The sequence below is a fragment of the Gallus gallus genome, chromosome 7, assembly GCF_016699485.2.
Source record: "Gallus gallus isolate bGalGal1 chromosome 7, bGalGal1.mat.broiler.GRCg7b, whole genome shotgun sequence".
In the NCBI taxonomy this organism is placed as follows: domain Eukaryota; kingdom Metazoa; phylum Chordata; class Aves; order Galliformes; family Phasianidae; genus Gallus; species Gallus gallus.
This window is the reverse complement of record NC_052538.1, coordinates 18,886,535-18,910,039: the sequence shown is the minus strand read 5'-3', so window position 1 is coordinate 18,910,039 and position 23,505 is coordinate 18,886,535. Positions and strand designations below refer to the sequence as shown.

The following is a 23,505-nucleotide window of genomic DNA, read 5'->3' as shown; positions in this document are numbered from 1 at the left end:
TTTCCTGCAAGTTTTACCAGCTATTAGAAAGATAACTTTTTTAATCAGTCATCTGAGAGACTCAGTGTCACTTAAAGGTAACACAACCGGCCAGTTAAATAAATAGAGGACCATGATCGTATGGCTCTTGTAAAGCCTCTCTCTCTGTGCTACCTAGCAAAACACGCAGGAGAACAGTTTACCAGTCTCAGGGTTTCTGCAGTTTGCTCTGCAAGGCTTGTGCTACGCTGTAACCATGTGCAGCCTGGTGCTGGCCGGAGAGGCTGCGGTGCAATTGCTGTGTGTATTAATGCTCACATTTTCACTCCTCAGCTAATGCTAACATCAACTAAAGATACATTTTCCACTGTGTTATTAAAACGTTTGAAATTTTCACATATTTTAGCCTTAGTACCACTCATGCTTATTCCATACATAACTACCAGAACAGGTTGATGTAAAATTGAATGATGTCAGGAACTGAGAATTAATACTCAGAGAGAAATAAGATAGGGATGGATTAAAAGATGGATGGATTGAAGGAAGAAAGGGAGAGGAGAAGGGAGGGAGAGAGAGAGGGAAGCAGAAACCAGTTATCACTGTTCAAGGGCGTTCATCCCTGCTAAGTTAGCAGGAATCTTGAGTATGTGTTAACTGACAGCTCAGGTTGGAAGACTCTACCTTGTAAACATACTTGTTGAATTTGCAAATATTTGTCTACCACTATATCCTTTAAAGGAGAGCTATGCTATATTACAAGAGGAGAATAATGTTTGTATAATTTTTCCTGTAAGAATTTATTAAATCCCATACTAATGCAAGATAATTAGCGTTTTAGCAGAATTTGTGTTTACCTTACCCTAACAAACTAAGAATTTTAAATACTTTTATTTCTGCTATTCTGATAAAACTGTTACCTTGACAACGAGCATAAATGAACGTGTTATTTCATGATACATTTTTAGTGTAGGAGTTTTAAGCTGGTAATGGAAAATTTCTTAGAAATACTTCGTAATTTCTTCTGAAAAGAAAACCTTAAGAAGTTTAATTAAATTCCAGACATTTAAAGTAAACATGAATTCTTCAATTCAAAATCTTACTATTACTACTATTACTTTTGAATAAATCAACTCACTGTTAAGTTTCACATTGAAAACTTGGGAATTCATCAAAAATTACTGAAAGGAAGAGCTTTCTCCTCCACTAGTGAATGGAAGTGTTCAAATCAAGGAAAGAATTACATTCCAAAGTATTCTCATCACCCACAAACTTTTTTCTCCTGGCTCAATTCACTTAAGCAGTTCATTTCAGCTTTTATGACAATATTATGGGACAATGCTGTTTATATTAAATGTGTACACTTTCAAAGTATTCAATTAGTTTAAGAAAATGCAGAGATGCCAAAAATGTGCTATGCTTCAGAGAAAGAATGTTCAATTACATTGGGCAGGAAAACCATGAGTAAAGTATTTTTATCTCATTATAGCTTGTAAATAACCAAGAGGTGAATGGTGAAAATGTCTCATGAGAATTAAAGAGATCAGAATCTTAAAGACATGACCTATTTATCATAGAACCATAGAATGGTTTGGTTTGGAAGGGACCCTGAAGATCATCTAGTTCCAACCCCCCTGCTGGCAGGGGCAGATGATGCAAAGAGAATTACTATTTAAGTAGGATATCACACATCATTATACCATTCTGACAGCAATACGCACAGGTTTAAAATGCAGTATTTAAAAAATCGTAACACTGGTTATATAAAATGAAACAAAATTGGTAATATGTCCATTTTCTCACTTCTAAAGGCACTAGTATACTGAATTTCACAAATACACTTTACTTGAAACTTGAAAAGAATGCAACTGCCCTGTGTTCTGGAGGTGCCTAAGATCTAGCTAAATACAATCCCTGTACCTATATTTAGAGTTCTTTTCATTTGTACCTAACTGTCAATTCTCATATGTTTTTTCCATAAAGATGCTCTGCCGGATATTTGCAGTACATTATAAACAGATGTTATTCCTACCCTGTTTATTCATGTTAAAGGACTTGTATCTTTGAAGGATTATGAGGAGTGGATGAAAACATTAGTGAACAACACAGTACAATAAATTGTTCGGGATTTCACTGCTTTTTCACAATGAAGTTATTCACAACAGAATCTAGACTGGTGTTTTCACACCACTGTAAATTTGAGTCTTCTTATGCCATCAATAGCTGATAGTGTCTTACGGTAACAACTGGCTAAGTCTCATGTCCTGACCTCTCAACAAGAACCAGATTTACTGTAGTCCAGAGCAAACCACACACAACATTATTTGAGAGTAAAGACCATGACATGCCCTTAATGATCCAACAATATTATTTACAAAATCAGGAATTTTCAGTGCTGTACTTAGCAGATCAGTTTTGCAAACATGGCTTTCTAATTGTGTTGCCTGAATTACATATTTGGCCAAGCAGATGACTAGTAAAGGTACTTAACTGTTTTCTATCCTTTTATTCCCAAAGATGCTTATGTATGTTTTCAATGTACTGTGTAGATTCTTAAAAATAGAAAACAAATATTTGAAACAAACAAAGGCATCAGAAAAGAGAACAAGATTAAAAGTATTTAATGACGTGTTCTTTCTGAGTGAGTTCCTTTTATCCGAATGCTCAGTACCACAATAAAGGCTCTACCAACCTTATTTACACCCTAATTTCCAAGAACCCTTAGGCTCCTGCTCAAGCTTGCTTGCTAAAAGTAACATTAAGTGGCTTCCTGGAACAGGCCAGTGAACTACATGCTCAGATGGTGATTATAATTTCTTGTTTTTAAAGCCATGTGTCTGCAATAACATCATGCTAGTAACAAGTGAGGTTATAAATTGTACTTAACTGTGTAGAAATAAACCTGCAAGGTATCTAAGTCTCCATAAAACAGAATAAAGTGGGAGAGCTTTTTTAAATTGAAAAATGTAACGAGACTGAACACTGTGTTTAGAATGAAAATGGCACTTCTGTCATTTCTTGCTTAACCCACAAAAAGATTACCTGAAAACATGAGGTATACATTCCTTTTTGCTGTTTGGAATATTATTGATTTTTTTTTTTTTTTTTTTTTTTTGACATCACAGATGACAGCAAATGTGATTAATTGCTGCTGATAATTGGAGCTTCATTCCAGTGGTTATTGCTTGTCAGTAACAATTAATAGCTCCCACAAAAGCCTCATTCATTTCACAATATTAAAGAATGATGACTTGTGGGAATTATGCTAAACTAGCACTTTCAATTAGATTTCAGATTTTTTATTACATTGAATAACAGCTTATGGTTTTATAATAGTGGTGGTTTATTGTTGTATGGTAATCACTCTAATTACATGTGGTTTATCTGGAGAACTGCAATTTTTATAGTCATTATATAAGAAACAGTCAATTACATGTTATCATTTCTTTAAAAGTATAGAGATCTTTGGTAGTTACTTGCAAAGATTATTTTGAACACTGATTGCATATACTTTGTTCCAGTTTTGAAGGGCAAGATGCTACAGTTAAGGAATGTAAAGGTTTCATTTCCTCAGTATCAAGCACCAACTGATATGGCAAGTGGCATGACCACCCAGTTACAAGTCTTCTGCTTACAGCTGGGCTGGGCTGTAAGTATAAGGCTGTAACTGTCTCATCTGATCACTCCCAGAATTATGGGAAGAGACAAGGGGAATTCTTCAATAAAGAGAAAATATTGATTTTGGAGAGTCACTGAGATCTGTCTTCAATTTTGCCCATTTCCCCAGTAAATAACTTTCAGTAGACAGAAGGAAAACAGACAAAAACAAACCAAACAAACAAACAATGCACAAGGACAGAAAGGGAGAAAGAGTCAGAGAATGGCATGCACAAGCACTCAAGGGAGAGAGAAAAGTGAGGTGTAAGATAAACTATGATAAAGTCCACTGAGAACAACGTAATCTGAACTGAATCAGGACCAAACAGTGAGTAGAATTTGAAGTGAGAGACTGGAGAGAGAAGCGTTGTTTCCTCTGGCATTAAGCTTAACAAAGCAAATTCAAGTATTTTCATTGAGATGGTAGGAAGCTCTGAAATTTAACATACCTATAAGATAAAATTCGAGAATATAAGTATACTAATAAAAATTCTGGCCCTCAGGAAGACAACATGCTTCTATCATTGACATCTACATTGTCAGGATCTGAGTCATGGATCATATAATACAGTTCAACAAAGAGTGGAAAAAAGAACAATGTGGAGCTTTAAAAAGTTAGCTTCTTAAATTGCATAGCATATGCTTATTTCACTTGCTTAAATGCTTTTTGCCTAGGACTCTCCATGACTTCAATTTTCTATGCAGTTATATAATACAATTTCTATGAGGATACTCCACAAAATCATTTGTTCTGCCTTGTCTTTTATTTGAAAATGATTTTTAAATTTACTAGTAATTTTGAATATTTTTCTAATTCAATCCTAAGTGTACATATTATTTAATGAATCTCCCAAATACAGAAAATTCCAGCAATTCAAGCTTGTAACATTCTTCCAGAAAATTAAATTACATTGGTGTAGAACAAGGCAAGGTAAGAATCTATCCCATGAAGCACTGAATTGTTTTAGCAGTTAGGTTCATGAAAAAGTCAACAATAAAAATGGCTGTGATAATTCTAAGGAAATTGCAAGTCAAAACTGCAGCTCATTGCACAGACCATGAATTCATTCTGCATTCTATAATGATCCTTTCAGTGCCAGACTCTGATTGAAGTCAATGAGAACAGGAGCAAGACCTTTCTTACTTTCGATTTAGTTTGTGCAAGTTTGCAAAAGCAGAAAATTACCGCTGGTAATAGAGGATATGGTTGTTCATTTCATTGGAAAAATCATAATCCAGAAGTTTGGATGATTATCCAGAGATACATAAATTTTCTTGAATTATTTTAAACCTGGCCTTTAGACCATCTGTTTGAGAATATTTTTCTTTCAGTTTCATGATACCGTTATTAGTTATATAGTTATATGTTTTATCCTAGCACCTAAAGGCTCTAATTAGCATTTGTTCTACTCTGGCAGGTGTTGTGTAGACTATGCTGAAATTAAATGCAAAATAATCTGGGACTAAATATAGGAAATAGCTATCTTTGCAATTCTCAAGGTAAATTTGGGTTAAGTGCAAGTTACGTTTTTTAGGTTCTTTCTAATTGCAAATGTATATTTTGAAAATAAAGCAACGACAAAAATATGACACTTAATAAATTCATAATTATGATATTTAAAACATGATTAAAGAGATAAAGGTATATAAAATGTATCAGATTCCTGACGTACAAAAGAACAACAGACTTGAACAAATGCAATTTCATTCTCATGTCTTTGATCTAATCTAATAAAACTTTAATCTTTCTATTGAAGGACACAAACTCAGGCAATGCAATCCTCTCGATCCAATTCTAATCTCTTACTCAGACAAATCACTTTTATTCCCAGATAATTCTCAGATTTGATATCACCAACAAAAAGAGCTGCACAATATATTTCCCATCCCCCAAACTGAATTTCTTGGCTGAGGGCTGCTCATTTCGTGATTAAATAATTTATTTTGAAAGAGAAAAATAAAGGTTTTTCTTCTTTATTTTGTGAATGTTTAAACATTGAACTTCTACTCCTTTTCCCCAAAATCCACATTTCTCCTTCCTTCTTTGACATTCTAGGTAATTTTTTATTAGCTATAGTAAAGTCCATTGTGCTGCTCAATATCTTGAAACTACGGTGACGTTCAGCCTTTCCTGGAAGAAGGACCTTTTTACTTGCACTCTACATTCAATTCCATTCAGCTACAATACAGCAAAATTAAACAATAAACCACAGAGTTAACAATAGATTACATTTTGTAAGTGTATGTAAAGGTAACACCACTTGAAGTTAGTCAGAGCAGTAGTTGCTTAGCATTTAAGACAAGATATTACTCAGACTGCTACCAACGCTCTCAAATTTAAGATCCTAAAAAAATGGCAGTTTCCTAAATTTCTACAGCACAACATTACCATTATGAGTGTATGAAGCATTTATAAGTTTCTTGCATCCATTTAATGACAAATCAATTAAATTGATCCAGTGAATCAATTTTGGGCTAACCTTCAAAAATACATAGAAAGAAAGCAACCTACTTCAGCATCTGAGACTGTACTCTAACTGGTATTCAGTGGTACAGAAGATGCCTCTATAGTTGTGTTATAGTTGTTTAGTGAGCTCCCTTTAAAAGAGGTGTTATTACTAAAGCTTGATGCATTAGAAAGGTACTTTTCATTATGAGTGAAAGTTTCAAATTGAAAATTCAGTTTCTTATGCTCACTTAGAATCAGTATTTATGGAGTGAAGTTCAGACTTCTTATTCTGCCTAGTGTGTAACTGTAGTAATGCTGTGCATGTAGCGCTACTATGTAAAACTGGGATTACATTTAGGCCTCCATATTACATTCAGAGTTTTTCTTGTGGCTGCAATAAAGGTGCGTAGAAGATTGAAGTGTACGCATCTGAGATAGTGGAGGGAACATTTTGGAAACATTTGGAAAGTTATTTTTAATTTATTCTGTTGATGATCAGGAGTCTTTTGTTAGGATTCATTGGAGAGTCTCCATTCTCACCTTCTGTTGCGAGTAGAAGTTACTTTTTCCTTACCATCCTTTTCTCACACAGTCTCAAATGTTGAAGAGAGACATTTCAAAGTCTCAGATTGGAGAAAAATGGATTTGATGAGTGGAACACTCACTGGATAAGGAAGTGGCTGGATGGTTGCACTCAAAGAGTTGCATTCAATAGCTCAATGTCCATTTAATGTCTTTGTAGGCAACGTGGACAGTGGCATCAAGTGCACCCTCAGCAGGTTTGCAGACAATACCAAGCAGAGCGGTGCAGTTGAAACACTAATGGAAGGGATGCTATGCAGAGGAACCTGGACAGGCTTGAGAGGAGGGCCCATGCCAACCTCCCGAAATTCAGCAAGGCCAGGTGCAAGGTCCTGCACCATGCCAATCCCTAGCACAAATACAGGTTGGGTGAAGAATGGCTTCAGACAGCTCTGAGAAGTATTTGGGAGTGTTGGTTGATGAACAACTCAACATAGGTCAGCAGTGTGCTCTTGCAGCCCTGAATCCTGGGTTGCATAAAGAGAAGAGTGACCAGCAGGTCAAGAGATGTGATTTCTGCCCCTCTGCTCAACTGTCATCAGACCCCACCTGCAGTACTGCATCCAGTTCTAAAGCCCCCAGCACAAGAAGGATACGGAGTTGTTGGAGCAGATCCAGAGGAGGGTCACGAAGATGATCTGAGGGCTGGAGCACCTCCCCTACAAGGACAGGCTGAGAGAGCTGGGGCTCTTCAGCCTGGAAAAGAGAAGGCTCCTGGAGGACTTTATAGTGGCCTTCCAGTACCTGAAGGGGGCCTACAGGAAAGCTGGGGAGGGACTTTTGATAAGGGAAGGTAGTGACAGGACGAAGGGAAATGGTTTTAAACTGGAAGAGTGTAGATTTAGACTAGGTATCAGGAAGAAGCTCTTTACTGTGAGGGTGAAAACACTGAAACAGGTTGCCCAATGAGGCTGTGGATGCCCCCTCCCTGGAAGCATTCAAGGCTAGGCCGGCTGGGGCTTTGAGCAGCCTGGTCTAGAGGGAGATATCCCTGCCTAGAGCAGGGGGGGGTTGGAACTAGGTGATCTTCAAGGTCCCTTCCAACCCAAACCAGTCTATGATTCAGCTGACAGAATGATGATGCTCCTTAATTAGCTCAGAAATTTTGGGTACGAATGGTTGTTAAGAGAAAAGTATGCTGCAATGTCCACACTGCAAATTCTTCAATCACTGTTTTCAAAATGCAGTATTTTACAAAAAAAAGAATCCTAGGGAAAATACATATTTCCTCTAAGAAAACTCCATGGGAATGAGAAAGCCAGAAAGTCTGAGCAGAGCAAGGAATGTCAGAACCTTATTAGCTGTTGTTCTTTGGCTGTAGATTCTAGTTTCCACATGCTTTTCTAGTTCTCAGGTACCCAGCAGGTTTAGTGTTCCTTGGGTCATAAGATAATTTAAAAATAAATATATTAATTAGTATAAGACTTATCAAAACAAGTGTACAAAATCAGAAGCTTTGACCCAGCTGTTAGCTGCTTTGAAGAATTTTTTATTCCTTCTCACTATATGTAATATTTCTAAGTATGAAGAAGAGCAAAATGAGCAGATCAAACTATAAACTGAAAGGAGAAATAGACCATGTGAGCACTGTTTTGTTAACAGTGCAGCTGAGGTTATCTGAGTATGTCATGTAAACTCAGAAAAAAAGCCCAATGGAATAGCTCTCATCAAAGCCTTAGCTACTCCCTCCTTTCAGAGGTTGTGTGTATTCTGGTGTCTGTCCAAAATCTACTTGCAATTGTTACAGACTGAAGTGGGAATGAATTCCCCCCACTATGCTCTTCTGCGCTCAAGAAAACCATTTTTAATGTCAGAAATGAAGATCACATTTTTGCTTTCCTCACAGCTATGACTTTTTAGAGTTATGAAAATTTCTGCTTATTTACTAATTATAAGTGAATATAGTAACTGTAGTACTAGAGACTGTAATCTGTTTACCTGGAGATAAACAACTTCAACTTTTTACTGCTGTTTTGCTGTTATTCTTGCACTTTGTTATTTCCATCCAGAATCTCAAGGAAACAGAACTGTTTCAGGCTACATGCTTTCCGTTAAGAAATGCACCCTCTTATACTCCTGCTTTAAACATAAAAAAATAAACTCAAAACGAGTTTAGCCACAATTTTCAATAGAAGGCTCATCAGTCTTTGCTACAGTTTCACAGCAGTAAAGAGCACACAGTTACATTAAGAAGTTTCCTACAGGGGTCTATACTAGAACATCTATATTCACATCATTGCTATGCTTATCAGGTACATAGATTTCAGGCATTTGCCTTCTCTGCCTTGTCCCTCTTACCTTCTATAACTTATGTTTAATAAGCAGGGAAAAGCTCCTCGGAGCTTTACTACCAGGAGATAATTGTTCCTTACTCTCTACAGTTTCCTCTCCAGCACTATAACATACATCAGTTAGTAATGGTTAATTACTTTCTACACTTGCAATTCAGTCTCCTGAGGAGTGAAATTAAATTTTGTGCTTTTAGCCTAAGAGAATATGGACTCAAAACACACACACACACACACACTTTTAAGTTTTCCTGAATATTACTAGAAGCAGTACCTTGACACATGGGACAGGGAGTTGCAGGCCTGACTTATTCCAGGTGGCACTTTGATTTGATGTTCACTGACTGACTCAAAGGCTAGAACTTCTTTTTTTTGCACCTAACACTGATGAGTATGCCCTTCCTCTCAATGAACAACTGCTTATCCACTCCTCTACTGCAAGAGACTCTGCATACTACTGTAACAAAATGATTTAGTAATTCAGGAAATTACTTATTCTATCTTACCCTTCATTTTGCTTACATTTGTCTGAAACTTACAGTCTTAGCAGGAGAGGACTAAGCAGCCTTGGAGCACTGTCAGAGCACTAGGAAAGTAACACTTGAATTCATTCATTCTAGAAACTTAGAGACTGCTTTGTCATCCTTTGCCCAGCCCCAACTGATTTGATAGTATTTAGATGTGTAGACTGAAGAGAACAGTTGTGATAGAAATACTTTTGCTAGAAATACTGCTTATCCCCATGTGCTTTGTTTTATGCTCAGATACCTAGGAAAACATTACAAAGATTATGAAGATACGTTTTCATAAGCCTGAAGAATTTCCCTTTGGCATTATGAATTTGAAGAATTTTCATTGAGTGGAAGTCAGATTTGAAGAATACCCTGTCTGTACTGTAGATGGGGCCAGGCTTTTTTCAGCAGTGCTCAGAGACAGTACAAGGGGCAATGGACACAAACTGGAACACAGGATGTTCCATACGAAGAAAAATCTCGTTACTTTGAGGGTGACAGATCAACATTTGTGGAGTTTCATTCCCTGCCGATATTCAAAGCCTGCCTAAATGCTTTCCTGTGCAACTTACTGTAGGGGACCTGCTCTAGCAGGGAGTTGGACTAAATGGTCTCCAGAGGTTCCTTCCAGCCCCTACAATTCTATGATTCTGTGACTCCTGATTGGTTGTCCCAAGAGAACGAGAAATTTCTCAGAATCTTTAGTTTCTGAGAAACTTAAATAAAATGTTCTGGAACAACTTGAGCTCAATTATTGAAAAAAGGAAATCCTCCTTTAATAAGATTTGTAAGGTATATATTTTTTTATTTTCATAACTCATTCCCAAGATAATGTAGAGAATAAGCTGGAACTGGTACTTTGAATTTGGGAATCCAAACCAAAAACCTCTATATTAATGCTGAATTTAGTATTAGCTTCCCAAGAAAAGTTCTCAGGCAAACACAGTTGTATCAGCTTAAAACAAAACAAAACCACAAAAATAAGCATCAAGAACAGCTTACAAGAACTAACTTTTGCTAGAGTCTACTTTGTCTGCCTTGGTAAGTTTACTTGATATTCCTACACTAATTACAAAGTGTTTCTATAAAGAGTTGGCTTCATCTCATGATTAGTATGACTACCAGTAGTGATTAAAAAAACAGCAGTATAAAAAGCTTTTTTCCTCATGCTAGACAGAGCTTAGTTTACCTAACTTAATTCTGAAAGCAGCTCTCACTTGGTCTCTGTTATTTCATAGAATAGCTTCTGCTGAGAACTTTTTCCTGCCTATTGAACAAATGCATCTTGACCTCCTTCCTCTCTCTCTCTCTCTCTCTCTCCTCAGTAGAAGTAATTTGTATGAAGTATTCATATTGTTCTGGGGTTAAAAAAAAAAGAAAAACAAACAAATAACACAAAAAACCTTGTTTATAATTCATTTTGATTTGACTTTGATGATGGCTCTCTCTCTTGAATTCACAAGGAGGCAAGCTGGCCCCAAACTTATTTCCCTTATAAAAGAAGCAAGCAAAGAGCAATCCTCAAACAAATCAAAGGAGGGTGGGTTTTTTTATTGAAGTTTTTGTGGGTTTGTCCGTTTTTTTTTTCCTCCAGTTAAGATGGGGAGTATGTTTGAGAGGAACAGACAAGCCCTAAAATTTTAAAGGAATTTTTTTGACCAAAGATAATAAGAGAGCCAACTTCTAATATTTTTCTGTTCCTTTGAAGCAAGGTTCTTTACCTGTTCTAAGGATAGGATGCCAATACCAGGAGGAGAACAGCACAGTGGTTTGTCAGTGCCCGGAAATACCTTGAGTTTGCCAGATCGCTCTTCTGTAGACAATTACAATTCTGAGTTTCAGCTATGCAAAATTTCAGAGTGAACTACATCTACTTACATTATAGTGCTTTATGAGAAGTTTTCCTTCAGCCAGTTTTAGCAGGACCAGGCATCCTAGGCACAGCATGTCTAAGCTTAGGGCTTTTCTCTGTCAGCTAAACAACACATAGTTCCTCTTAAATGTGGTATTTCTCAGGATCACCACCTTTAAATCAGCATAATTTAAGAATAAGGATGGCAGCATTCAGTTCCTTCCACCTCTGAACAAGTGAGATGAGTTTACTACACTAACAGATGGGGAGGCTGCACTATAGTTCAACAGAATAACACATAGCTTTTTGTTATGCAGTTCTCCTAAGAAACTGCTCTGCCTGTCTTCCCACATCTTTGGGGGCCAGAACGTGTTTGAAGTGGTACCATATTCAAAAAGATTAGAACTAGGCACTGCCAAAATGGCTGGTGTTGACCAACCGCTTCCCTCTTGGAAGCAAGAATTTGAAATTAAATCCTGTAATATTAACAGTTTATTCTGAAAAAAATCATTTCTTCATGCTAAACCCTTCCCCAATTACTATCAGAAACTTCTATAGTTTGATATTTTTCCACTGTGATTAATTTTGAAAGGTCAGCATTCCTAAGTTCTCTGCAATTTATTTCAGCTGTCCTGCACAATCAAAACATTGTCTAAACTCAAAGCTTGAATATAAATTAAGGTAATGGGAAAATTTATGCAGAACAGAATTGTTTGCTTACCATAAGGAAGGAAATAACTTAAACAGTTTCCTATCTTGAACAGAAGACTAACCATTGATTGTGTCTAGTTGATTCACAGAATGGCCAATGTTGGCAGGCACTTCTGCAGGTCATCTGGTCCTACTCCTGCTCAAGCTGAGGCACTCAGAGCAGGGTGCCCAGGAGCACGTCCAGATGGCTTTTGAGATCTCCATGGAGGAGTCTCTACAGATTCCATGGGGAACCTGTGGAAGTGCTCCCTCACCCCTTCAGTTGTCAAAAACCTCACAGCAGAGTTTTGTTAGGCTAAATGATAAAGAAATAACTAAAAACTTTGTATCTTGGATAAAATGATCTGAAAAAAAATCGAGTGAATTTACATCCTTTATTTTATTATAAAGCATCTTCTATTTCATTTCTTTGAGAGAGGAGGAGTCCATGCATATACCACTGGGATGACCCTCTCTTATATTTTAAAATTAGAGTTAGCACTCTTAAATCATAACATTTCATTTTCCAGAATATTTGTGAAGATTTAGCTAAGTACTTCAAGTTATTGGCTCTATAAAACTCCGTAAATCCATACTGGCGAAGGAAAAAAAAACAACTCTAGACCCCATAGCTGACTCCGTAGCTCTCTGAATCACAGCAAAGTGACACATCTCAAATTTTCTGTGAAATGTAGAGAATTGTCAGCGAAAGTCATCTTTTGTATAGAGAATATAATTTCATTGGAAAATATTTATGGTTAGAAACATCCCTGACTTTTAAGCATACAAGTTGCAGCCTTTCTGTCGAAAGATTTTTCCATTCCATGGTAGGAATGCTTCCTGAAGCAAAAAAAAAAAAGCTATCTTCATTTAAAAGAGGGCAAATACAATAACCATTTCCTTCCTGAAGAAACAAAAGTGGAGCTGAACACTTGTACCAGTTTACATGTATGTAGTATAGTCTTGTTTGCTGGTTTTAGATCTTCCAGATGGAAAACAGGTATTATGTGAGGGGGAAAAAAAAAAAATCAACTAATAAAAACAGAATTTCAAAATAGGTTTATTTGGTCATTTTCCTCATGTGAATTACTTCCTTACCAAAAATGGCAAAAATATGCAACTCTTGCCATAAGAAAATGCAATTAGATTTCAAAAGGAAAGCATCAGAAACTTAATGTCTGCAAAAGCCTTCTCTATTGCTATTGTATTTTACTTAATGGAAAAAAATTTCAAGACAGAATGGTGTATTCAATGCCATATACTGTGGTTTTATGAGAGAAAGGACTTTCTCAGCCACTAGAGTAGTTATATTAAAGTAGTAACTCCACAGTAAATTATTTTATCCATTCTGTTTTCTAAATCAAGTCAAATTACTTAAAAGAAAATTCTCAAATGAGGGCTAAAAACTAGGATTTCAAACTGAAATCAGTTCTCACTTACTGCCTCTGTTACAGTGTTTGGATGCTGCCTGTAAGATCTGCTATTTTAAAGAAACACCTTTAAGCTATGTATTTCAAAAATGCATGCCTAATTCCTTATTGTGCTCCATTCTGGTACAACTTTTAGTTAGACTCTGAAGGAAATGCAAAATTGTTGTTCATATTGCTTTACAATATAACCTTTTTTTTTTCATCTGAGCCAACAGTTTTCAAGTGAATAGGGCCTTTATAAAACATATTTTAACACTCCTGCAGATTAACAATATGTTAGCAGCAAAAACCATGTTGAGCTTAGCTCAATTATCCTTCCATCCCAATTATACTGTGACATTAAATCTTGTGACATTTAATAAGAAAGGCCATTTCATCCATGGCTGCCTCAACTGCTGAGGATTTATGCAACGGTGTTCCCTCCTAAGAAGCTACTCTAAAAGAAGGCATTCTTACAGGCTGATATGTCTAACTGCTCTATGTCAATTACATAAGGTGCACCAAAATATATGAAATCATTCATTTTACAATTACTGATGCCTTTGACTATGGAAAGAGGAATAGACTGCCATTAGTTCTTTTTGCAACTGTAACTGTGCTAGCAGACTAAAATAAGAACCAGAGTTCAAAAAAAAAACAAAAGTACTTGTATGTTGATCTCTCTCATTTCTTTAGGATGCTTTACATTTGTGTATATGAATTCATTGATTTATATTTCTTCACTATTTTATCAAAAGATTGCAATTCAACAAAACTTTGAGAGAATGAGCCACTGGAGTAAACCTAGCATTTCCTTCCTCAAGGCAAAACTAAGTAAAAACTTTCGGAAGCAGTTGAAGGTTCTTCCCAGAGTACAACTGCCTATTTCAGTTTTCACAACAACATTTTTACATTTTCAGGTAAGCACGGAGCAAGTGGCTTAGCTTTCAAAACAGGCCTGAGTTCGTACAGCAATTTATTTCACTCTATTATGAAATAGAAGTTTACAGTATCTTGAACATCTGGTCTTTTGTTTAGGTAGGACAGATGTTTCAAATCAAATATCCAAGCACTGAAGAGCAGGCTGCTTGCTGTAGGTAAAAATCTGTGAAAGTTGCAAGGATTAAAGGATAGCATCCTGCCTGCCTGGCTGGCCAAAACAGGGTAAACTAAGTCAGGTTGATGCTCCTGGTAGAGATGTTAGCATACACGACATATTCTGCTCAGCAATAGCTATTTTGTAATTTTTCCTATGGTTTTAAAATAGAAAGTAGAGGGATATCAAGTAACAAAAAGCAAAACTTTAAGCTTAATCTTGTCAACTTTTTCAAATAACAAGAAAAAAAGCTGCTAAGTCATAACTACTCCATACTATGGAAGTCACATTTTTTAAAGGATTTATGGGTGGTGAAAACACTGTGTGCCTTCACACAAATTGGAAAAAATTAATCCAGCTGCTCCAACTTCAGGGTATGCCACAAACTGCTGTGTGGGATGGATAAATGAATGAATCATTGAACCATGATTTTCACCCTTCTCTAAAAATCATAGTTATTTTTGGTACCAAGTAAAAAACTGTTTGGGTTTTTTGTTGGCTGTTGTTTTCGTTGGGTTTTTTGTTTGTTTGTAGAAAATGCTTGTACAAGAATGAATGCTACAGATATTCTTCTAAAAATATTTAGTATAGAAAATATAGTGCTTTGACGATGCCACTGGCAAGGACTTCATGCCAAAAATCAAATTTTATACATCTTTTCATGTAATACCTCTATAAAGCATTCAGGCCTAATACAGAAGAAGAGAACATGTTTACATTTGTGGCAGGAGCAAATAAAATGCTAGGAAACCATAATCAGCAGAACCTACCAACCAATAGAAACTGGAAAAACCTAAACAACGAAGTTTTCCTCTTAATTGTTGTAGTTCTAAGGACAAAGGAGAGGGAAGATAAATATTCCAGAGCTCAAGCCAGTTCATCTGTTTTCATTTCCATTTCTTTAGGATACATTTATGCTAACAGAAAGAGTCAGGCTTTTCTGCACATAGAGAACTGCAGCTAAATACCTCCAGAATTCCTTTGGCACAACTCCAGTTTCTTTAGAAACCAAAAAACACAGTTAACACTCACAAGTATTTTAATGACAAGATGAATATATACTGGCAAACTTATCCAAGTGTAAAGAAGTTGTAGGGCCAGGGCTGTCAGGCTGTGTTGACACAGATGTCAGCTGCTCACACAAGCTTGTTGCCTTGCGTTGCCAGGTGAGATAGACGTTGGCTCTGAATGCTCACTCCCTGCTTGTACAACCCTCTGCTGATGGCCTGTGCCCTCATCGCCTCCAAGCAAGTAGGAGCTAGAGCTGCCTGGAGTGGCCCACATGGGTTCTGTCCTACCTCACTCTTTTCTGGGGGCTAGTGGCAAAAGTAGAAAGCCTCACATTCTAGGGTCCCCTCACCTGCTCTGTGTTCCTCGCACCCTTGTACCCTCAGTAACAGCCTGGGCATTTAGAATGGAGTCTGTAGGGATTGGTTTGTGCCATTTTGTCTCCTGCCACAAAGAGCTGACTGAAGTTCATGAGCTCATGAAGGGAAAGAAAAGGTAGAGGCCCTCAGAAATAGGCAGGCTGCAACAGTCTGTGTACAGGGAAAGGGAGAAGGGGGAGCACTTCCTCACATACACTGACCTCTCCAACTAATACTCCAGATCTTCCCTCCCCTTCCAAGCTCTCTCCACACACTGACTGAGCCCTGTTGGGTCAACATTGCAAATCTGCCCTTTGCCATTCCAAGACAATAGACAATTTTCTTCCTCTGCTGATGGGAGTCCCAGGTTGGTTTTGGCTGTAAGCATTTCTTCATCTTTTTCTAACCATGTGTGCACACTGGAAAACTATTTTTTACAAGTGTATCAGGTATAAATGAAAAGCAGTTTGTTTGGAGTTTTGTGCATTGTTTTCTTCCCCCATCTCCCTCCTCCTTCCCCTCCTGGGGAATGTTGCTCTTTCAGTAATTACATTAGAAGTCAGAGAAAGCAAACAAATCCTCTAAGCAGCCCTTTACATCACAAACCTTTCTTCCATTACACAGGAGAACAGGACATTAAGGATTAGCTGCTGCTTGTATACATTATGATCAACCTTTGTCTATCTAAGAGATACACCAGAATCTCTACCCAGAAAAGGCATGGTTTTTTTTTTATTATTATTTCAGTAGAGAAAACGATAATTAGTAGTTTGGAGTCTTGCTGTAACATACTTCATTCTATGCCACACAGCAGCAATTTTTATTTTTTTTTTTAATGTTGCCACTCACACTGAAGGGCTTCTGTCTGTGGACTGTTGCTGCTATGGCCTTTGAACAAGGACAGAAAGATACTCTGATTTTTGGACATGTATTGAGCAAGTATTCAATTAAAGTGAGAATTGAAGACTTGATTCAAGCTCTACATAACCCCCTAGGAAATTTCCCTGCAATCTTTGTGTTCTGCAATAATACCTTTAGCTTCTATTTTGGCTTTCAGATGTCTGGTTCGTTAATTACATTCCAGAACTACAGCAAAAGTCTGCAGATTCAACTCTTCGTTACATTCTGCTTTCCTTTCTTTATTCTTCCACTGTGACCATTAGTGGTTTTCTGCAACAACATTCTAGAACCATTTGCAAAATAGGAAAATAAAATCTATCATTTTTCCTGTTCTGAAAGGAAATTTATGTAACAAGTTGTTTAATTTGAAGGAACGCATAAGCACAGTGTTGATTAACTGCTTCAACTATCAACAGAGTAAAAGTTTTCTTGGTATGCATCTCTTGACAGTGCAGTTTCTGAAGGAAATGATATCACCTGTAGATAAAAAACAAGGAATTCTATCTCTATCATACACCCACCTGCAAAGTTAACTTTTTTTCTGTAATTTTTGTATCAGCTGAAGAATGGTTCCTTTGAGGTAGGTGACGTAAAAACTCAAAAAAACATCTAAAGTAAACCAACATCACATGGTTTCAGCATGCACAGGTTTAAGTAAAATTACAGATCCTGATAAGAAAATAACTGTAGTTACTGAGTGGCCTTGCATTATTCTTCTATTCAGTAAAACATAATTATCGATAAACAAAGTAATCCATTCTCTCCTCATTGTAGTTGAATTATATTAATGGACGTTAAGGGTCTGACTTGTTTTTCCTTACAAAGCCTCTAGTAGCTTGTCAGTTTTATTTAAATTCTAATCCCTAGAAAACTTCCCTCCTGATAAGTAGCACACTGACTTTTAATACATTCCTATTATTATCAATCTAATACCATGACACAAGACACACTCAGCAAGTCAAAACACTGCCCTTTGCTGTAAATTAACATATGCCACCGGGACTTCGTCTTACCAAAACACTGAGTTGTGATGGACGTAATCATTACAAGGCAAGCAAAGTTTGTAAGCAGAGAGAATGCACTTTATCAAATCAGTCTGGAGGAAAAAAAAACATGGAAAACTTCCTCTTCAAAATACATATCTATTTTACTCAGTTGTATCAGCAGGTTTTAGCAAAGTACCCTCTTTGCCTTACAACTTGCTTCCTTGGATTGTCAGAGATAAAATATGACCACTGCAAACATGTTGAAGTGATGATAATACCGCGGTAACATGTAGAAGTACCAGTCCTCACGTGGACTGAGGCAACATCCATCTACAGGAAAGGGAGGCTTCAGCAAAAATATTACGCACGAAAAATAGTTCCTATACCTGCTCAATCACCAACCTAAGTTTTATAGTTTTGTATTTAATTTTTAATTACAATTCTCTTTAAATACAAGTAAAATAAAAGTTTATTCAGCCTGAAGGAATGTTGTGAAATAAAGTACATCAAGCACTATCAACTGCTTACAGAAAGGAAACCTTTTTTTCCCCCCTCACTTCAACCTCACTCAGTTACTGATGATGAACATATTATGAAACTTTCTTCCATATATGGAGACTTTCTATACGAAGAATACAAGGAAACAGACTTTAGAAGGCCAGACCAGTATATAGTACTTCTGGAAATTGAAAAAGGCATACATTTGAGGATGTTCTTATTTTTTAATTGGTTTCTTTTATGTAGTTGCATTTCCCAGATATTAAAATAGACTCCTTTTTCAAAAGTATGGCAGTACAACTTTCCACCAGAACTTGCCAGAGGTTTGTTGTTTCTATAAGCACTGATAAATGTTTTTTTCCTCACACACAAAGGAAGATGCAAGCAATTCCTTTTCAATAGCCTTCAGCTATGCAAGCAGTTATTTGTCACATGCAGTTGGACCTGCGTGAGTGGAGCAGGCAGGCAGCTGCAAGTATTCAGTCACACTGACTTCATCTTTTGAAGACATATTTCTTATGGCTCCAAGTGAAGTAACAGTGATAACAGTTATCTAATGCTTCAAGATAATGCTGAATAAAGTTTTGAGGCTATGACAATGCAGAAATAATTCACTATAAACATACACCCCCAATCATAATGTTATAAGTTAGAAAATATGATAAAATACAGCCAGGGTCTGATTCCACTGCCATTAAAACTGATGGGAATTTTACCAGTAGCTTCCACAGTAGCAGTTCTTAAAAATGTATTTACTGGGGAAGACAGAAGTAATTCATATGTATGAGAGCATGAATATTTACACATATGCATACAGATATTACAGCTCATTCTTTTTTTCCCCCCCAACATCAAGGTGCTTTTAAAAAACCCCTCTGTCCTCCGCCTAATTTTATGTGCCTACATTCTTATGATATATTTTAGTATCATGTCTTCATATCTCCCATAAGCTTTCTTTTATGTCTAAAAACACATCAGTAATAAAGTTTTCCAGCTCTTCTATTTCTGCTATGAGTTGAACTTATATATGCACACATACATTATGGCCAAGTTTCCATTAAAAAAAACCAACAAAACCTTATCTTTGAGATAGGATTTGAATTCCTTACTCTGTTTAAATGCCAGCAATAATTACAATGCATGATTCTTTTTCATGCAATTTCTTTGGCTTTTTAAAACCAAGAAGTGGAAGGCAGATAGCAAATTCAAGTGAATATATTACATGATTTATCTGAAAATAGAGTCAGATTCAATTAAACACAATTAACCTCAAAAAACTGCTACCACTCCTGAGCATGAATCATATCCCTCCCAGCAGTCAGACCTTCATCCAACAAGAGTCTCAGCAGGCATGTGCTGAGAGTAACAGTCTGTTGGGCATTTAGGCGCTCATACTGCCCAGTTAACACTGCTGCAGATAATTTGTGTAAATGAAGCACAAGCAATTCTCAACCTTGCAAGACTTTAAGCTTAATAGGTAGAGGAATTGAAGAACCAGTGAATTTTAAGTTGCATAGAACTGATAAGTTCTATCTGGGAAGAGGAGAGGCAAGAGATGTAGATTAACTACTTCAGCACTGAAGTGGAAATCGTAAGAGCAATTTTGTACCTTTTTTTTCCTCTACAGAAATAGAATTAACAAAGCCAATTCCAAGAAGTCCAGCTGCTCAGCCAAACGGAAGATTCTGGTAGAATTTGAGGAGACCTAAATCAGTAGAACTTTATAGAGATGTAGCCATGTTCCTATAGAGGCTACTATGTAGATGGTAAATAAGTTCATAGTTAAGGACATCCTGGCCTTCTTTATTTACTCCAACAGTGGAAGTGAGACCTTACTCTAGCTAAAAACAACTGTCTTCAGATTCCTGTGCGTTCTAGCTCCTCCAGAGGAAAGAATGAAGAAGAGAGCCTTGCAGAATTTATCAGGAATAAACCTTTCTTAACATGCAACTGTAGTTATATCTTGGCTTTTTTTAACTGAACAGTTAGGAATTGGGAACTGGATGCGTAGTTTGTCTCCCTAAGATATCTCTGTTTGCTTATTTCCTGGAATCCTGCACTAAGCTTGAGATGTATGACTTCTTACATCTCATCCTAAATCAGCCTGTAGCAATTACACATTCTTGTAACATTATATTCCAGGTATCCAATGTAAAAGACCTAATGGTCTCACAAACTTCACGCTGGCACTCCTCTATGCACTGAATAATTGGTCTAACCTACCTCTCAGTGCCATGATGAGTTTTCCAGCTTTTATTTAAAAATACATTTCTTCAGATACATAATGCTTGTTCCTCGATAAAATCTTGTATCTGAAAACCAATGAAAAAAATCTAGAGGAATATGTAATGAAACAAAAAAATGGATTTTGCCTACTCTTACATTAACCGTGGGAAGGAAATAGAGTTAAAAAGCCTTGAGCTCCTTTAAATATATATATATATATATATATATATCTGCCTGTGAACTGGAAGATGGAAAATTAAAACTTTCAGCATATTTTACAGAAAGATTTTAAGTGCCTAAAAGGAGATATCTTTTAACATGAAGTACCTTCTTAGTGGTAGCTGCAGTGTCAGTTCCATGACTACATTTAATCACTAGCACAACATTTGCAGTTATTCCAACTAGAAAGGATTTCTGAAAAGATGAAACATGCTCAAATCACAATCTAACTTCACTAATCTCCAGATTAAGAGTATACTCTAATAAGATTTAACACTAGTGGTCTTTCAACAGATTTAGCCAGAGCCAGGCAGCCAAGGCTGAAGCACATTATTAATGTGGGAGGAACCATTCAGAAAACATAGCATATACTTGATGGAGTATTTGTCAAAAATATCAAAATATCAGGTCAAGGTAAAAAAAGATTTTGAAAGGCACTATTCAGACAAGCCATGGAAAATACTGATGTGTTGTGTATTAAGCTGTACAGGCAATTCAGAGTTAGATGGTCACCAAAAATGTAGGAAAGAGCTGTTAGTTCTCTCTATTAGCTTAACCTGACCCCACCTCTTTCCTGCTCAGACATGATGTTAGGCTCAACACTACTGGCTGTTAATAGTTAGTTCACTTTGAAGTGGCCATTACATGCCTACTCCATATTCCAGATCTCAGATCTGACACTCAGCTCCTGTCCTCCATGACTGTGCAGGCACTTCAGAAGTAAACCAAATGAGGAGTTGTGATGATCTTTCTTGCTACTTATCTTCCCAGATCTTACTGTAAGTACTTTTTAAAACATACTGTAATATTTCCACTTTTCTAATAAATAATAATTTTGTATGAAATCAGAAGTTCTTATTCTCTATTTTCTCAAGAAAAAAAGCATTGAATCCAAACAAATTTATTCTCTCCCCTTCAGAACCCCACCTGCAGCTGTGAAAAATTAGTGTTTCACATAGTCTACATAGTCTTAGTTTTCAGAAATTTTACTGTTTTTTTTTTATATATACTGCAACAGAAAAGTGTATATCTATTTGTCATCTGAATTTCAAACTCATTGGATGATGCATGAGTTTATCAGGTAAAGAACCAGAACCACTGCTTGTTTTATATCAGCTTCTTTAATAAAGCAATTGCCAGAGCACTGAAGCATATCCAAGTATTGTGTGGCAAACAAAATTCTTTAAGTCTTTTGTACTAAAAGAGACTTAGTAATTACATCTTCATCCACAGTAAACAACATTTCCTTTCCTCTCTTCAAAGAGTGTCAAGAATGGCATTGTCAAAAGTAACACTTTGCATTAATCCTTTGGAAAAAAAAAAAAAAAAAGCACTACTGTGAGGTAGCAGAGACTACAAATGTAAGAAGTGATTTGTACTAGAATGACACAAATTTTCACAAGTGGCATTTGAGGAAGGGCAGTATACAGTATTTCACAATGCATGTACAAAAGGAGTGTGAACAGCACACAGCCATATCTAAATTTCCTTTCTGATATGTAAAGAGGCATACATATACACACTTGACTTCTTCTGAGGCCATGCTTTCAAAACATTATTTTAGCTGACAAAAAATATTTTAATAATATTTAAAAACAGCCTGCACATCTACATTCAAAAATGCTGCAGAACAAAATACATTTCATTTAAATAGGTATTATGCTAATAGCAAGTATTCCAAAATGGTACATTTGATAAAAAATATCCACCTTTGCAAATGTTTTCTAAATAAATATTTAATTCTAATAGCAGAAGTTGTATGCCAGTATATGCTAGTGCTTACTAACAAAGTTAAAAATGCAAAAGGGATACCTAACAACTAATTTCAGGGTAAAGAGATAGAAGAATAAAATGAAGACTACCAATATTTGGAAAGAGACAAAGAACTCAGATAACTACTTTTAGGATAGATATAAAAGAAAAACTGATACAGGAGATGCGTGTGCAGTTAGGAAATTTTATTCTGACAAGATGAAAGCATTAATGAAGACATCAAAATGAAAAAATATGAAAAAACCAAGGACCCAGGAAGAAGACTGACAAGCAGTGAGCAGGGCAGCACAGGAAAAAGAGTAAGGCAGCTATTCAAGTTTTAAACACAGGTCTGATGTGGTGAGGGAAAGAGGCTAAAAGGGGAGTTAGAAGAGAACTTGGTTTCAAGAAGTCAGAGAGGCTATTAGTGAGAAAAACAAGGAGAAAAAAGTGAACAGTATAGAAATCAGTCTGTCACAACAGGTCAGAATAATGAACAAGATGGCTGGCAGCAGAGCCAGACATAAGAGTTGGCAGGTAGAAGAAGGTAGAATGAAATTTGCTTTGCAACATGCTGGTTAAATTAAGGAATACATCAACTTAATATGAAGTACAAGACAAAAGACAGCAAATAAGTTTCATGTTCAAACCAGGGTATGCTTTCTAACAGCATAGAGGGCTCCCCATTACCCAGATGAAATTCAGGAATCAGATTGCTTATAGTTTGTTCCTGAGAGTAGACAGACCTGCCTCTCTGCTGCTTTGCGCACCAGCACCACAATTGCATGGGAATGAAGTGGATAAGCTTCAACCGCCTGAAAGAGATCCCGGCCAGCGAGGAAGACCAAGGTGCCTTTGACCAAGAGGCTACCTGATCTCTTTCTCCCTGATGCTTATATAGGCTTTTAATTCAACTGTTGGTTTTCAAGTAAAAATTACTTTTTTTTTGTTTTCCATACGGGGGAAAAGGTATAGTTATAGCATTCATTCAATGAATGAAAATGAACTGCCTTTCAGAAAGCAACCCAAAACTTAGAAAATGCTGT

The 23,505-nt window shown here is 36.5% G+C and overlaps 1 protein-coding gene and 1 long non-coding RNA gene across 12 annotated transcripts in view; one reads left to right on the top strand and one right to left on the bottom strand.

Annotated features, from left to right (window-relative positions):
- The window catches only part of B3GALT1 (beta-1,3-galactosyltransferase 1), a 182,855-nt gene that overhangs the window by 81,025 nt on the left and 78,325 nt on the right, over window positions 1–23,505 (top strand). Inside the window, exon 3 of one of the 11 annotated variants that reach the window (XM_040704206.2) lies at window positions 3,498–3,722. The exons of the other annotated variants lie outside the window; for them this stretch is intronic. The gene's annotated coding sequence lies outside the window, so the exon portion shown is untranslated. Of the gene's footprint in view, window positions 1–3,497; window positions 3,723–23,505 lie in introns of those variants that run through there. 11 annotated transcript variants of the gene reach the window in all.
- Window positions 1–23,505, bottom strand: part of LOC121111325 — a 76,538-nt gene that overhangs the window by 7,752 nt on the left and 45,281 nt on the right. The gene's annotated exons all lie outside the window — the stretch shown is intronic.